The sequence below is a fragment of the Ranitomeya variabilis genome, chromosome 1 (assembly GCF_051348905.1).
Source record: "Ranitomeya variabilis isolate aRanVar5 chromosome 1, aRanVar5.hap1, whole genome shotgun sequence".
Taxonomy (NCBI): domain Eukaryota; kingdom Metazoa; phylum Chordata; class Amphibia; order Anura; family Dendrobatidae; genus Ranitomeya; species Ranitomeya variabilis.
Window position 1 is genome coordinate 987,567,768 of NC_135232.1, and position 13,823 is coordinate 987,581,590.

General features: G+C 46.0%; 1 protein-coding gene across 1 annotated transcript in view; it reads right to left on the reverse strand.

Annotated features, from left to right (window-relative positions):
• The window catches only part of NAF1 (nuclear assembly factor 1 ribonucleoprotein), a 70,301-nt gene extending 66,453 nt beyond the window's left edge, over positions 1-3,848 (reverse strand). The window contains exon 1 of the mRNA XM_077279445.1: positions 3,564-3,848. The gene's annotated coding sequence lies outside the window, so the exon portion shown is untranslated. The remainder of the gene's footprint in view (positions 1-3,563) is intronic.
• Positions 3,849-13,823: the final 9,975 nt, after the last annotated feature.

A 13,823-nucleotide genomic window follows, 5' to 3' on the forward strand; every position in this document is an offset into this window, starting at 1 on the left:
TTGATGCTGCGCTCGCAGCAGCTCATTCCTCAGTGGTTCTGAGCCTGGACGGTCACATCTTGGCACCGTCCAGGTTGAAAACTGTTTATCCTGAGACAAGGATTACGACGTGGAACAGACCAACGGACAGGTGAGGGATATGGTGTTTTTTATTTTTGTTTTATTACAGGAGGCCATGGCTTCAATGGAATGGGCATTAGGTGAGTATAACGGTTTGCTATTTTTAAATAAAAAAGGATAAGTGTGTTTTGTTTTTATTTCAAATAAAGGACTTTGTTCTGTGTGTTTATTTACAATATAACTACAGGATTAGTAATGGATAGGTGTTTTATTAATGCCTCTCCATTACTAGCCTGTGGGCTTGATGTCACCGGACAATACAAAGGTAACATCAACCCCACAAATATTACCCCACTTGCCACTGGGCAAGTGATAAGAGTCGAGCAAAGCACCAGAACTGGCACATCTAATAGATGTGCCATTTTCTAGGGCGGCTATATCCATAGCCCCTTACCATTTGGAAGAATACCAGCACCTAGCTGTCTGCTTTAGCTTGGCTGTTGTAAAAAAATAAATAAATAAAAAGTACAGCATGGGGACCCATCTATTCTTGATAACTAGCCTTGCTGTCAGTTTTGCCTGGCTGGTTATCAACAATACAGGGGACCCCACGTCATTTATTTATAGTGCAGGCAACAGCTGATGAATACTCTCATAAGCCACCTGCTCTTGCTGTTATCAGCGGTATACAACTCTCAACATCCTCTCCTACTAGCACTGATCGCAGCACAAGCAGGGGAGAATGACGAGTTGTCTTCAGCACACGGGAACAACGCTGAGAGTACCTCCGATTCCCAGGTGCAGGTACGTGTTACTCTGATGTCATCCGTGTGTCATCAGTGTGTACGTGTGTGGGACATTTTGTGGCCTGTGCCGCTTACACACTGGGTCAACAAGTTTAAGTGTCTCCGGTACATGTGAAAACCATCATCACCACACATACCGGACACACCGATGTCTGAAAGTGCACTTAAATAGGTGTCTATCAGCCCAAAAACTCTAAATAAACCTCTTACTCCTTCATAGTGGGGACTTGGCAGTTACAAAAATCAAACCTGTAGTACAGACTTCACTCTTTACTTAAAGGGAACCTGTCACCCCCAAAATGGATGTTGAGCTAAGCCCACCAGCATCAGGGGCTTATCTACAGCATTCTGTAATGCTGTAGATAAGCCCCTGATGTATCCTGAAAGATGAGAAAAAGAGGTTAGATTATACTCACCCAGGGGCGGTCCCGCTGCGGTGGGCGTCGCGGTTCGGGGCCTCCCATCTTCTTACGATGACGTCCTCTTCTTGTCTTCAGGTTGCGGCGTACTTTGTCTGCCCTGTTGAGGGCAGAGCAAAGTACTGCAGTGCGCAGGTGCCGGGAAAAGTCAGAGAGGCCCGGCGCCTGCGCACTGCAGTACTTTGCTCTGCCCTCAACAGGACAGACAAAGTACACCTGCGCCGGAGCCGCAGCGTGAAGACAAGAAGAGGACGTCATCCTATGAAGATGGGAGGCTTGGACCGGACCGCAACTCCCATCGGACCCGGACTGCAGCGGGACCGCTCCTGGGTGAGTATGATATCACCTGTTTTTCTCATCAGAATGCTGTAGATAAGCTCCTGATGCCGGTGGGCTTAGCTCATTTTTGATTTTGGGGGTGACAGGTTCCCTTTAATAAACATTTTTACTAGCTAACTAAGTGCATCATTCTGTCCCCATCAATTACAATCCTCGGCACCTCCTTTTATATTGTTTGATCGCATTCGCTTTGGAGAACATATTCACAATGCAGAAGACGAGCGAGAGGACGGTGTCAGAGCGTTTGTGCTCATCCCCCTCCCCCATCTGTACAGGCCCACACAGACAGCCTGCCCCTGCAGACAGGAGAGATGGATGACAGCGAGCCCACACTAACCTTCACACGGAACGACTTTGTAACGATATCACTAGCGATCCTTGATGTTGCAGCGTCCTGGCTAGCGATATCGTTTAGTTTGACACGCAGCAGCGATCAGGATCCTGCTGTGATATCGCTGGTCGCTGAATAAAGTTCAGAACTTTATTTGGTCGTGCGATCGCCGTGTATCGTTGTGTTTGACAGCAAAAGCAAGGATACCAGCGATGTTTTACAATGGTAACCAGGGTAAACATCGGGTTACTAAGCGCAGGGCCGCGCTTAGTAACCCGATGTTTACCCTGGTTACCAGTGTAAAATGTAAAAAAAAACAAACAGTACATACTTACATTCGCATCCCCCGCCGTCTGCTTCCCACACTGACTGAGCGCGGCAAAGTGAAAGTGAAAGCACAGCACAGCGGTGACATCACCGCTGTGCCCTGCTACTGCCGGCGCTCAGTCAGTCAGTCAGTCAGTGCAGGAAGCGGACGCCGGGGGACGCGAATGTAAGTATGTACTGTTTGTTTTTTTTACATTTTACGCTGGTAACCAGGGTAAACATCGGGTTACTAAGCGCGGCCCTGCGCTTAGCAACCCGATGTTTACCCTGGTTACCCGGGGACCTCGGCATCGTTGGTCGCTGGAGAGCGGTCTGTGTGACAGCGATCGGCATCGTCGTCGCTATCGCTGCAGCGTCGTTTCGTGTGAAGGTACCTTAACACAAGTGCTCTGCGCTCCTGCATGGCTAGGGATTCAATTCAAACAGCGCTCCAAAGCCAGCGCTGCCAAACATCATAGAGGAAGGTGCAGAGGATGTTAACTAAGGAGGGGGGCACAATGGAGCGCTGAGCCCAGGGGACAACCAAGTCCCCTCATTTACTAATCCAATAAAACTTTCTTGTGGACCATAAAGATGGTGAAATATGAATTACAGGTATGATTTTTAGAGAGGCCACGTCCCCTATATGAAAGTATAAGGGGTTTATTTCGGGTTTGGGCCATTACCAACATTTCCGACGTCATAAAGGTACGAGCAGGACCCACACCGAGGACCTATTCTCAAAAGAGGGCCCATCATGTATCTGCAGGAAGACAACAGCGGCCAATGCCATCATATATGCGCATCTCTCAGATCAAAAACAGGAGCAAGTGGATAAGCTGGCACCCGACGTCAGACAGTTATAGTGCAGAGTGTCTCCTGTGGGGCTTCTGTAGTGGTGGGTGCACGTCATATTAGAGCGTTGGGGTCTCCCCTATAGAAGGCGCGGCGGAGTGACATCACCGTGTGCACAGCCCCAGCAGGGCTCTAGAGCCGCTTCTCATACCGCACAGCTATAAGGAGCATGCACTTCTATCACAGCAGGTGACAATAACGGGACTATGTCCCATCACTGGGGAGTCGTGAGGCGCAGGAAGTCATCGCGACAACATGCTCAATTGCTTCTGTGCACGACCGTGTGTGACGTCAGCAAGCATGGAATACACCGCTGCGGCCACTTGGTCATGGCCATCAGAACTATTACAGTGAAACTGGACTTCAGGCGCAGACACACAGCCCGAGAATGGAGGCCACTATCGGCGCAGTATTCCGGGCGTGTGCAGCAGTCAGCCGCTCACTTACCGCCTCCCGTCCGGCGGCAGCGCTCACTGCTCCAGCATAGCTCTAGTCACTGCACGCGTGAACCCCACGCTGTCTAGCTTTGAGTTCCAAGCCTCGATATGAGCCGCATTCGTTGCTGCTCAGTGATTGGTTGTAGAATTCACCGCCCGCCAAACTTCTTTCTGATTGGGGCGCCTTCCTGTAGAGGCGTGGTTAGGGCTGGACTGCAAACTTCGAGTGTCGTCACTTGAAAGTGGCGCTCCCGCTCCGGGCTTCACCCTCGGCATTTACGTTTCTCTGTTTGACTGTGTGTGGACTTCTGTCAGAGCTTAGGAAAGCTAAGGTTGTGGTACGGCCAATCACCAGTCTGGGCCGCCATTATTATCTAGTCAGAGTTTGGAGCCTCTGACTGGTGAGTTGTCTAAATATGTCAGTCACATAGAATGAGCAGAAACTTCAATAATTTCCCCCAAAAGGGCCTGACTTTCTAGTAAAAGCCTAGGATCCCAGCATGCACAGCGAGATCACACCATACTCCGCTACTGTTCTGTTCCGTGAGATCTCGCTTTCCACAGTAACTCGGTGCTGCCGCACGTTACACGGCTGTGAACGCCCCAGTACTGTTGCCGTCACCGCTAAGGCTACTTTCACATTAGCGTCATGCACTGCACGTCGCTATGCGACTTTGCAGCGCACCGACACATACTGTGCAAGTGCCGCACAACGGGGGCAGCGGATGCTGTTTTTCAACGCATCCGCTGCCCCATTGTGAGGTGCGGGGAGGTGGGGCGGAGTTCCGGCCGCGCATGCGCGGTCGGAAAAGACGGGCACGACGCACCAAAAAAACGTTACAAGCAAAGTTTTTTGGTGGCGACGGTATGACGCAACCGTCGCACGACGGTTGCGACGTGTGGCAATGCGTCCCTAAAGCAAGTCAATGGAGAAAAAACGCATCCTGCAAGCACTTTTGAAGGATGCGTTTTTTCTCCAAAATGACGCATAGCGACGCAGTGCACGATGCTAGTGTGAAAGTAGCCTTAGCACACGATGCGGCAGCAGTGCAGGGGCGAGACCTCCTGATAAGGTTGTGAGATGCCGCTCTACGTGCCGGGATCATCCAGTACTAGTGCCAGCAGTCACAGGAAACCCTTGTGTTCCTCTAGATAACATTAGCGTACCTGTGCGCAGCGCATCATCTCCATGCGTTTTGGCATGCGTTTGCGTTGTTTATGCGCATGCGTTCGATATTTCCCGGGGAAAATGTTTACACTCACCGGCCACTTTATTAGGTACACCATGCTAGTAACGGGTTGGACCCCCTTTTGCCTTCAGAACTGCCTCAATTCTTCGTGGCATAGATTCAACAAGGTGCTGGAAGCATTCCTCAGAGATTTTGGTCCATATTGACATGATGGCATCACACAATTGCCGCAGATTTGTCGGCTGCACATCCCAAAGATGCTCCATACAAGGCAGGATGGATCCATGCTTTCATGTTGTTTACGCCAAATTCTGACCCTACCATCCGAATGTCGCAGCAGAAATCGAGACTCATCAGACCAAGCAACGTTTTTCCAATCTTCTACTGTCCAATTTCGATGAGCTTGTACAAATTGTAGCCTCAGTTTCCTGTTCTTAGCTAAAAGGAGTGGTACCCGGTGTGGTCTTCTGCTGCTGTAGCCCATCTGCCTCAAAGTTCGACGCACTGTGCGTTCAGAGATGCTCTTAGGCCTACCTTGGTTGTAACGGGTGGCGATTTGAGTCACTGTTGCCTTTCTATCAGCTCGAACCAGTCTGCCCATTCTCCTCTGACCTCTGGCATCAACAAGGCATTTCCGCCCACAGAACTGCCGCTCACTGGTTTTTTTTTCTTTTTCGGACCATTCTCTGTAAACCCTAGAGATGGTTGTGCGTGAAAATCCCAGTAGATCAGCAGTTTCTGAAATACTCAGACCAGCCCATCTGGCACCAAAAACCATGCCACGTTCAAAGGCACTCAAATCACCTTTCTTCCCCATACTGATGCTCGGTTTGAACTGCAGGAGATTGTCTTGACCATGTCTACATGCCTAAATGCACTGAGTTGCCGCCATGTGATTGGCTGATTAGAAATTAAGTGTTAACAAGAAGTTGGACAGGTGTACCTAATAAAGTGGCTGGTGAGTGTATGTGGACAATGCTTTTCCCATAGAATTTCCTTCACACAAGACACAATAGGTGTGTCTCATGGGATTTCTGTATATAGACCCTGCACAGATGAAATCCTCGTCTTTTTCTGCTGTATCCAGCTGCAAGATGGATCTTAGCGTGGAGAGCTTCAATCTTAATCTGGATTTGTCATTGAAATTGACTTTTGCATTTGCTGTGGTTTGTGAAGAAGAAAGAAGAGAAAGACTGAGAAGATGTCGTCGCTATTGGCAACACCCCATCGTTGAATTATGAGAGAGTCGTGGAGCCTACCACTCATGTTCGTGAAAACCCGCTAAAGTTTTCGACTACACAAGGATGTCGGAACAGAGCTTCAATGACTTGCTATGTGTCCAAGGATCCCTCTCCAGGCAGGACACACAACTACGTCGAGTAATTCCTGCTGAGGAACGTCTGTTGGTAACCCTGAGGTACATAATTTTGAAAAAGAAACACATGTCATTAGTATTATTGTTATAAAAGCCATGTACTAAATTTTTTTCCATTTTATGATTGGCAGATTCCTGGCTACCAGAGAGATCTTAAGAGTGTCCACCCTTTGTGGGATAGTTGCAGACACCTGCCATGCTTTATGTGACGTTCTGCTTGAAGAATTCCTCCCCCAACCCACAACTGAACTCTGGCTGGAAAATGCTGCAAAATTCCAGGACATTTGTAATTTTCCAAACTGGTGGCTGTGGACGGCAAACATATTCAAATTATGAAACCTGCTGGAAGTGGATCCAAGTATTTCAATTGCAAAAAATATTTTTGGATTGTTCTCATGGTGATTGCAGATGCTGACTGTCGATTTGTTACTGTGGACGTTGGCTCATTTGGATGAGGAAATGACTCTCAGACTTTCAAAGACTCTGACATGGGCCAACGTTTGTATGGGAATAATTGCAATTTTCCAACACCACGACCTCTTCCGAACAGTGAAGAACTGCCATTGTCGTTTGTTGTGGTTTGGGATGAGGCATTTCAAGTGTTGAGGAGAGCCATAAGATCATATACTTAATTAACCTCAAGACATAAGAGATTGAGAGAAGCAACCCATAACATGTATTGTTTAACCTTACATAAGTTTTCTCAGATCAAAGTGAGACACTAAAGATGGCTGCCATTTCCTGTATCAGCACACCATGTGCTGATATCCAAGATGACGCCCACCCTGATGACCTCATGGATCCTCCCACAGTGATGCTCACCTTGATGACCTCATGGACCAACCCATCATGATGACCTCATGGATCCACCCACAGACTTGCTCATTGCCCAACCCACTAACCAATGGAATACATCCGATCACTCCCATTTTAGAGCTAACCGAGCCCCCCTTACAGGGGTTATATAAACCTGTGTTCTGACTAAATAAAGCCCCTTGGAGCTGGGCCATAGATTGATCAAGGAGAGTTTACATCTGACTGTGTGTTGTCATATGTTTATTTCTTTAGTGCGCACCTGATCAATATCCATTAGGCGAGGAGTAGGCAACTAGAGAGTGAACATTTATTAATTGTTCAACCTAACACAAGTGTGTGCCAACCTCATAAAACCGCATATAAATTCAAGGAGGTGGGAGGCACCACTAAGTATAAGAAATTGGGGCTCACCATGGACAGTAAAGCACTAAGAGATAACCAAACAGAAGAGAAAAGGTCATGTCCATATAAGTGGGAGCTCCACAACCATATATCAAAAAATTAAAGAAAATCAAAAAAGGTAAGGCTTTTATTGATAAACAACACAGCAAATGACAATGCACACAGACAACACAATTAAAAACATTTAAAAGTGCAAAATGCAACACAGAAAAACACTGCAGTCATCTCCTAGTATAGGGAGGATGACAAACCACATCCCTACCCTCTCCAAAACTAATAAATATAAGGTGCAATAACTTGGACTGGAATGATAAAGCCAAGAGCACTTGATGATTAAGAATATAAACAATCAATCAATGTTAAACTCTGAAAACATCACATGAGAAAAACAGAGGCACATGTGTACAGGGCCCCTTTGTATCACAGTACCACATTACCCACTGAGTGTGCCAAAGCAAAGAAGGTATCAGCAGACATCTAATGGACAAAGATAAGCACAATGGTGGTCCGTGCCTGGGTAAAGGTCCGTACCTAGGTAAAGGTGTGCATACGCCCCATGAACACCAAAAAAGGCATAGCAGATGTTGGTCATGCAAGAGCTACAATGAAAAACAGAGCAACGGAGGAGAGGGAAAAGGATGTGGGGTGCAGACCCACGCGTATCGCCGCAGCTGTGGCGGCTTCCTCAGGGACAAAAATAGCATACTGTGAAAATAACTATACAAGTTTATATACAAATTTACAAGGAAGTAAATGATGTTCACCTGGTTGAGGAGGCGACGGAGAAGCACGAGGAGTGAGCTGGCGGCGGCCATCTTGTTAAATGCCCTATCCGGTATGTGACAAATAAAGTTTGCCTTGATGTGTTGTTAGCCGCGTCTGCGCATGCGCGCTGTACAAGCGAGTTGCTGCATGGATGAAACTATGGTCTGTTCTAAACAGACCGAAGTCATGCGCTAATGCGCCTGCGCGCTGAATCCAGTGCGGCTACAACTATCCGAGCCAATAACAACTGTTTGTAAGTTAAACATAATATGTCAGTGACAGACAGCGCATGCGCAATAAACACAGGTATGTGTTGCAACTGCAACTATCAGAGCCAATAACAGCTGTTTGTAGATAGGACACATTGTACCGGAGACGAACATAGCGCGTGCGCAGTAAACACAGGTATGTTACGAAGGAAAAATCTGTCATAGGCCAGAGAACTAGACCAAGATGCTAAATGAATACTTTACCGCCTTAAAATCAAAGAAGGGGGAGCCAAAAGTATAAACCATGAAACTGTAGGCATTGATGTTAAGCCTACATAAATGAGTTATAAATAGATTGGATAATGTGAAGAACGACAAATATTGCGCATGCGCGATATGCACAAGTATACTGTCAAGGCGTGCCTATATGGGATTAAGATTAGACCGAGAAAATGAATAAGCAAGTGCACTCACGTACCAAGACCACAAACCGCAGCAAAGGTACATCCTGCAGATGACCAAAAATAATAATGATGAATTCATTGCTTAGGTCCACATCGATCAAGGCGGTGCAGTATAGATGACCCAAAAATAAAATAAAATAAATGCCCCAGCCTTAGAGAGGGATATGCGCACTAACCAGCTGGAAGCGCGTATATTAACCAAAGATAGTGATACTAAGCACTATTTAAGATATTGAACACATATGATATATTACAAAGTTATTTTTCGTTCATGTGTTTATTTTCTAACAAGATACAGGATATATATGAATAGTATTATGTGAAAAACCAATGTGACCCTACAACAGATAAAGGTACACAGGAAATGAATAAACTAATTATAATACTACACAGGTCCTAAATACATATTGTATCTGATTGTGCCCGATTAACAAAGTCTGAGCATGTAAAATACTGCTTAGTGCATAGACGTTTACCTGCCTAACCTGAGTGAAACTATAGTGGCATAAGAAACGATCTACGATATGCAACAGCCCTGAAGATAACAAGGGAAGAGCACATATATATAGGGCTCCCCTGCAGGGTAGTCGCTTAAGGGCAACATTATAGGCTAGAGATAAGTGCCTAGGTGGAGTGGCACTACAACCGTCCCCGATATGGCATGTGTCAGAAGTCACAGAAGGGTATATGGTAACAATATCTTAGAAAAATGAAATATAGAAAATAAAATAATAAACAAACAAACCGGAAGAAAATGTCATATGGTACTGTGATACATGCCCAGCCAGAGATATGCAGGAAAACCCCAAGATGTTAACAAAAGGAAAATATTAGAAGAATGTTGTTTACATGGACACACAACAGGAGGTATATTACATGGACTGAATGGGTGGGCCCTGTAAAACAGGGAGCACCAGGTCAAGAAATAATCAAATCTGACCCAAAATGGCTAAGGAGCATCTGGTCAGGCATAAAAACCATTAAACAAGAGCTCTTCATTCAGTCCATTCGGTGACATACTATTTAGAGCAAAGATCCAGCGTGACTCCCGTCGCAGGAGTTCCTTCGTGAGGTCCCCTCCGCGGATGCTACTCAAGACCTGGTCAACAATCATAATCCGCATCTTCTGAAACTTGCTGTTGTGGTTTGTCAAAAAATGAGACGCAACAGATGAGATACTCTTTCCTTTTTCCATGTCCATCTTGGCATTCACAATATTCGACATATGCTGTTGAGTCCTCCGTCTTACTTTTTGGGACGTTTGTCCGACGTAAAGTTTAGGACATGGACAAATCAGGACGTAGATCACATTTCTTGACCTACAGTTGTAGTAATTCCTCGCCTTCAGTTCTCCTGGAAAAATGTTCAAAGTTAAGGAGTCAGTGGCAGTCATGTACGGGCAAACATTACAATTTCCACAAGGGAAAGAACCCTTCAGCCTCTGTCCTGACCCCAGACCTACAGCCGGCCTTTTGAAATGACTGGTGGTGAGAACATCCTTGAGGTTTTTGGCCCTCCTGGCAGTAATTCTGGGTCTATCCGATAAAAAAGGCCGTAGCCTAGGCTCATTCAACAATATCCCCCAGTGCCTCCCCAAGATGTTGTACACGTCCCTCCATTGGTTGTTATATGCCGTGATTAGATTTATTGTGGGCATGTTTTTATGTGCCTGGGGTTCCAAAAGACTCCGTCTATCCCTTTGTCGGGAATGCTCAAAAGCACGTGCTATAGTCTTTTTTGGGTAACCACGTTTCGACAGCCTAGTGGTGAGATCATGTGCCCCCTCTCGAAAATCCGTGTCCAAACTACAGTTACGTCTTACCCTCAAAAATTGGCCTTTCGGAAGATTGTTCCGTAAGTGTTGAGGGTGAAAACTGGAGAAATGGAGGAAGTTATTCGTAGCTGTAGTCTTGCGGAAGATCTTGGTTTGAATACGGTTGCCAACCTTCATCACTTTTAAATCCAAGAAATCCACCGACGTTGTAGATAGGGAAGCTGTGAGAGAGATATTGAATGCATTACCATTCAGTGTGGAAATAACATTTCTACAATCATGCTCAGAGCCCGTCCACAAAACCAACAGATCATCAATATAGCGAAACCAACGGAATACATTGGCTTCGAAATCCCGCAGGGGGCGCACCTGTGTCTCCTCCCACCAACCCATAAAAAGGTTGGCGTAGGAGGGTGCACAGCGGGCGCCCATTGCTGTCCCAGCAACTTGCTTGTAAAAAACTCTATCAAAAATAAAATAACTGTTGGACAAGACAAAAGACAAAAGGTCCAGAATGAAAGAATGATGTCTGCGGTCACCTGTGATCTGTTGGTTCAAGAAAAATGCGACCGCCTCAATGCCCAGTGCATGCCCAATACAGGTATACAAGTATGTGACATCCATCGTCACTAGAATGGTACTGTTGTGGATTCTGTTTTTGGGCTCCCTCTGGTGGTTACAACTGGTACTGGGTGACTTTGGTGGGTTGCGGTCTCTGGTTTCCACCTGTCCATCTGAGGCTGGGTGTTTCCTATTTAACCTGGCTTTCCTGTCATTCCCTTGCCGGCTATCAATGTACTCAGATGTGCTCAGTTTGGTTCTGACTACCTGCTTCCAGATCTCTCAGGATAAGCTAAGTTATGCTTTTCAGTTGTTTTGTTTTTTGTCCAGCTTGCTAAATATTACTCTATGCTAGTTGGAAGCTCTAGTGGGCTGAGGTGCTCCCCATGTGCCATGAGTTGGCACATGGGTGCTTGTAATCTCAGGATGGTTTTTGATTAGGGTTTTTTGCTGACCGCTCAGACCCCTTTTGTATCCTTCTGCTTTCTAGTTATAGCGGGCCTCGTTTTGCTAACTCTATTTTCATATCTATGTGCGTGCCTTCCTCTCATTTTCACCGTCAATACATGTGGGGGGCAACTATACCTTTGGGGTTTATTTCTCTGGAGGCAAGTTAGGTCTTTATTTTCTCTGCAGTGCTAGTTAGCTCTTAGGCTGGCGCGAGGCGTCTAGAATCAACGTAGGCACGCTCCCTGGCTATTTCTAGTTGTGTTTGTCAGGAGTAGGGCAGCGGTCAGCCCAGGTTCCATCACCCTAGAGCTCGTCCGTTATTTGAGTTATTTTTTGCTTGTCCAGTGCGATCCCCTAGCCATTGGGATCCATAACAGTATAGCCGGAAACAAAGTGTTAATTGTTTGGGCTGAAGCAGGAGAAAAAGAAGTGTTGAAGGGAATTTTTTTTTTTTTTTTTTCCCTCAGAGTTTTGCTGCCTAGCCTTTAATTGCTGTCTAGCTGCTTCTTACCTCCTCTTAACCCTTGAATGGCTCTGACCTTAGCTGTTTAATATGGATGTCCAGAGTTTGGCTTCCAGCCTGAATAATCTCGCTGCAAAAGTTCAAAACATACAGGATTTTGTTGTTCACACTCCTATGTCTGAACCTAGAATTCCTATTCCAGAGTTTTTTTCTGGAGATAGATCTACCTTCCTGAATTTCAGGAACAATTGCAAATTGTTTCTTTCTTTGAAATCTCGCTCCTCTGGAGACCCTGCTCAGCAGGTCAAGATTGTAATATCTTTCCTGCGGGGCGACCCTCAGAATTGGGCATTTGCATTGGCACCAGGGGATCCTGTATTGCTCAGTGTGGATGCGTTTTTTCTGGCACTGGGATTGCTCTATGAGGAACCTAACCTGGAGATTCAGGCTGAAAAGGCTTTATTAGCCCTCTCTCAGGGGCATGATGAAGCGGAAGTATATTGTCAAAAATTTAGGAAATGGTCGGTACTTACTCAGTGGAATGAGTGCGCCCTGGCTGCAAACTTCAGAGATGGTCTTTCTGAGGCCATTAAGGATATTATGGTGGGGTTCCCTGCGCCTACAGGTCTGAATGAGTCTATGACTATGGCCATTCAGATTGATCGGCGTTTGCGGGAGCGCAAACCTGTGCACCAGTTGGCGGTGTCTTCTGAACAGGCACCTGAGACTATGCAATGTGATAGAATTCAGTCCAGAAGTGAACGGCAAAATTATAGGCGGAAAAACGGATTGTGTTTTTATTGTGGTGATTCAGCTCATGTTATATCAGCATGCTCTAAACGCACAAAAAAGGTTGATAAATCTTTTGCCATTAGTACTCTGCAGTCTAAGTTCATTTTGTCTGTAACTCTGATTTGTTCACTGTCATCCATTTCCGTCGATGCTTATGTGGATTCGGGCGCTGCCCTGAGTCTTATGGATTGGTCATTTGCCAAACGCTGCGGTTTTAGTCTGGAGCCTCTGGAAGTTCCTATTCCTTTGAAGGGAATTGACTCTACACCACTGGCTATGAATAAACCGCAGTACTGGACACAAGTGACCATGCGCATGACTCCCATTCATCAGGAGGTGATTCGCTTTCTTGTACTGTATAATTTACATAATGTACTAGTGCTTGGTCTGCCATGGTTACAAACTCATAATCCAGTCCTGGATTGGAAAACAATGTCTGTGTTAAGCTGGGGATGTCAGGGGGTTCATGATTATGCACCTCTCATTTCAATCGCTTCATCTACCCCTTCTGAGGTCCCTGCGTTTTTGTCTGACTATCGGGATGTTTTTGAGGAGCCTAAGCTCAATTCGCTCCCTCCTCATAGGGATTGTGACTGTGCTATAGAATTAATTTCTGGCAGTAAGTTCCCTAAGGGTCGTTTATTTAATCTGTCAGTGCCAGAGCATACTGCTATGCAGAATTATATTAAGGAGTCCTTGGAAAAGGGACATATTCGTCCATCTTTGTCCCCTCTGGGAGCAGGTTTTTTTTTCGTGGCTAAAAAAGATGGTTCCCTGAGGCCTTGTATAGATTATCGCCTTCTGAATAAGATTACAGTCAAATATCAGTATCCATTGCCATTATTGACTGATTTGTTTGCTCGCATTAAGGGGGCTAGGTGGTTCACTAAGATAGATCTTCGCGGTGCGTATAATCTTGTGCGGATAAAGCAGGGTGATGAGTGGAAAACCGCATTTAATATGCCTGAGGGCCATTTTGAGTATTTGGTAATGCCTTTTGGACTTTCTA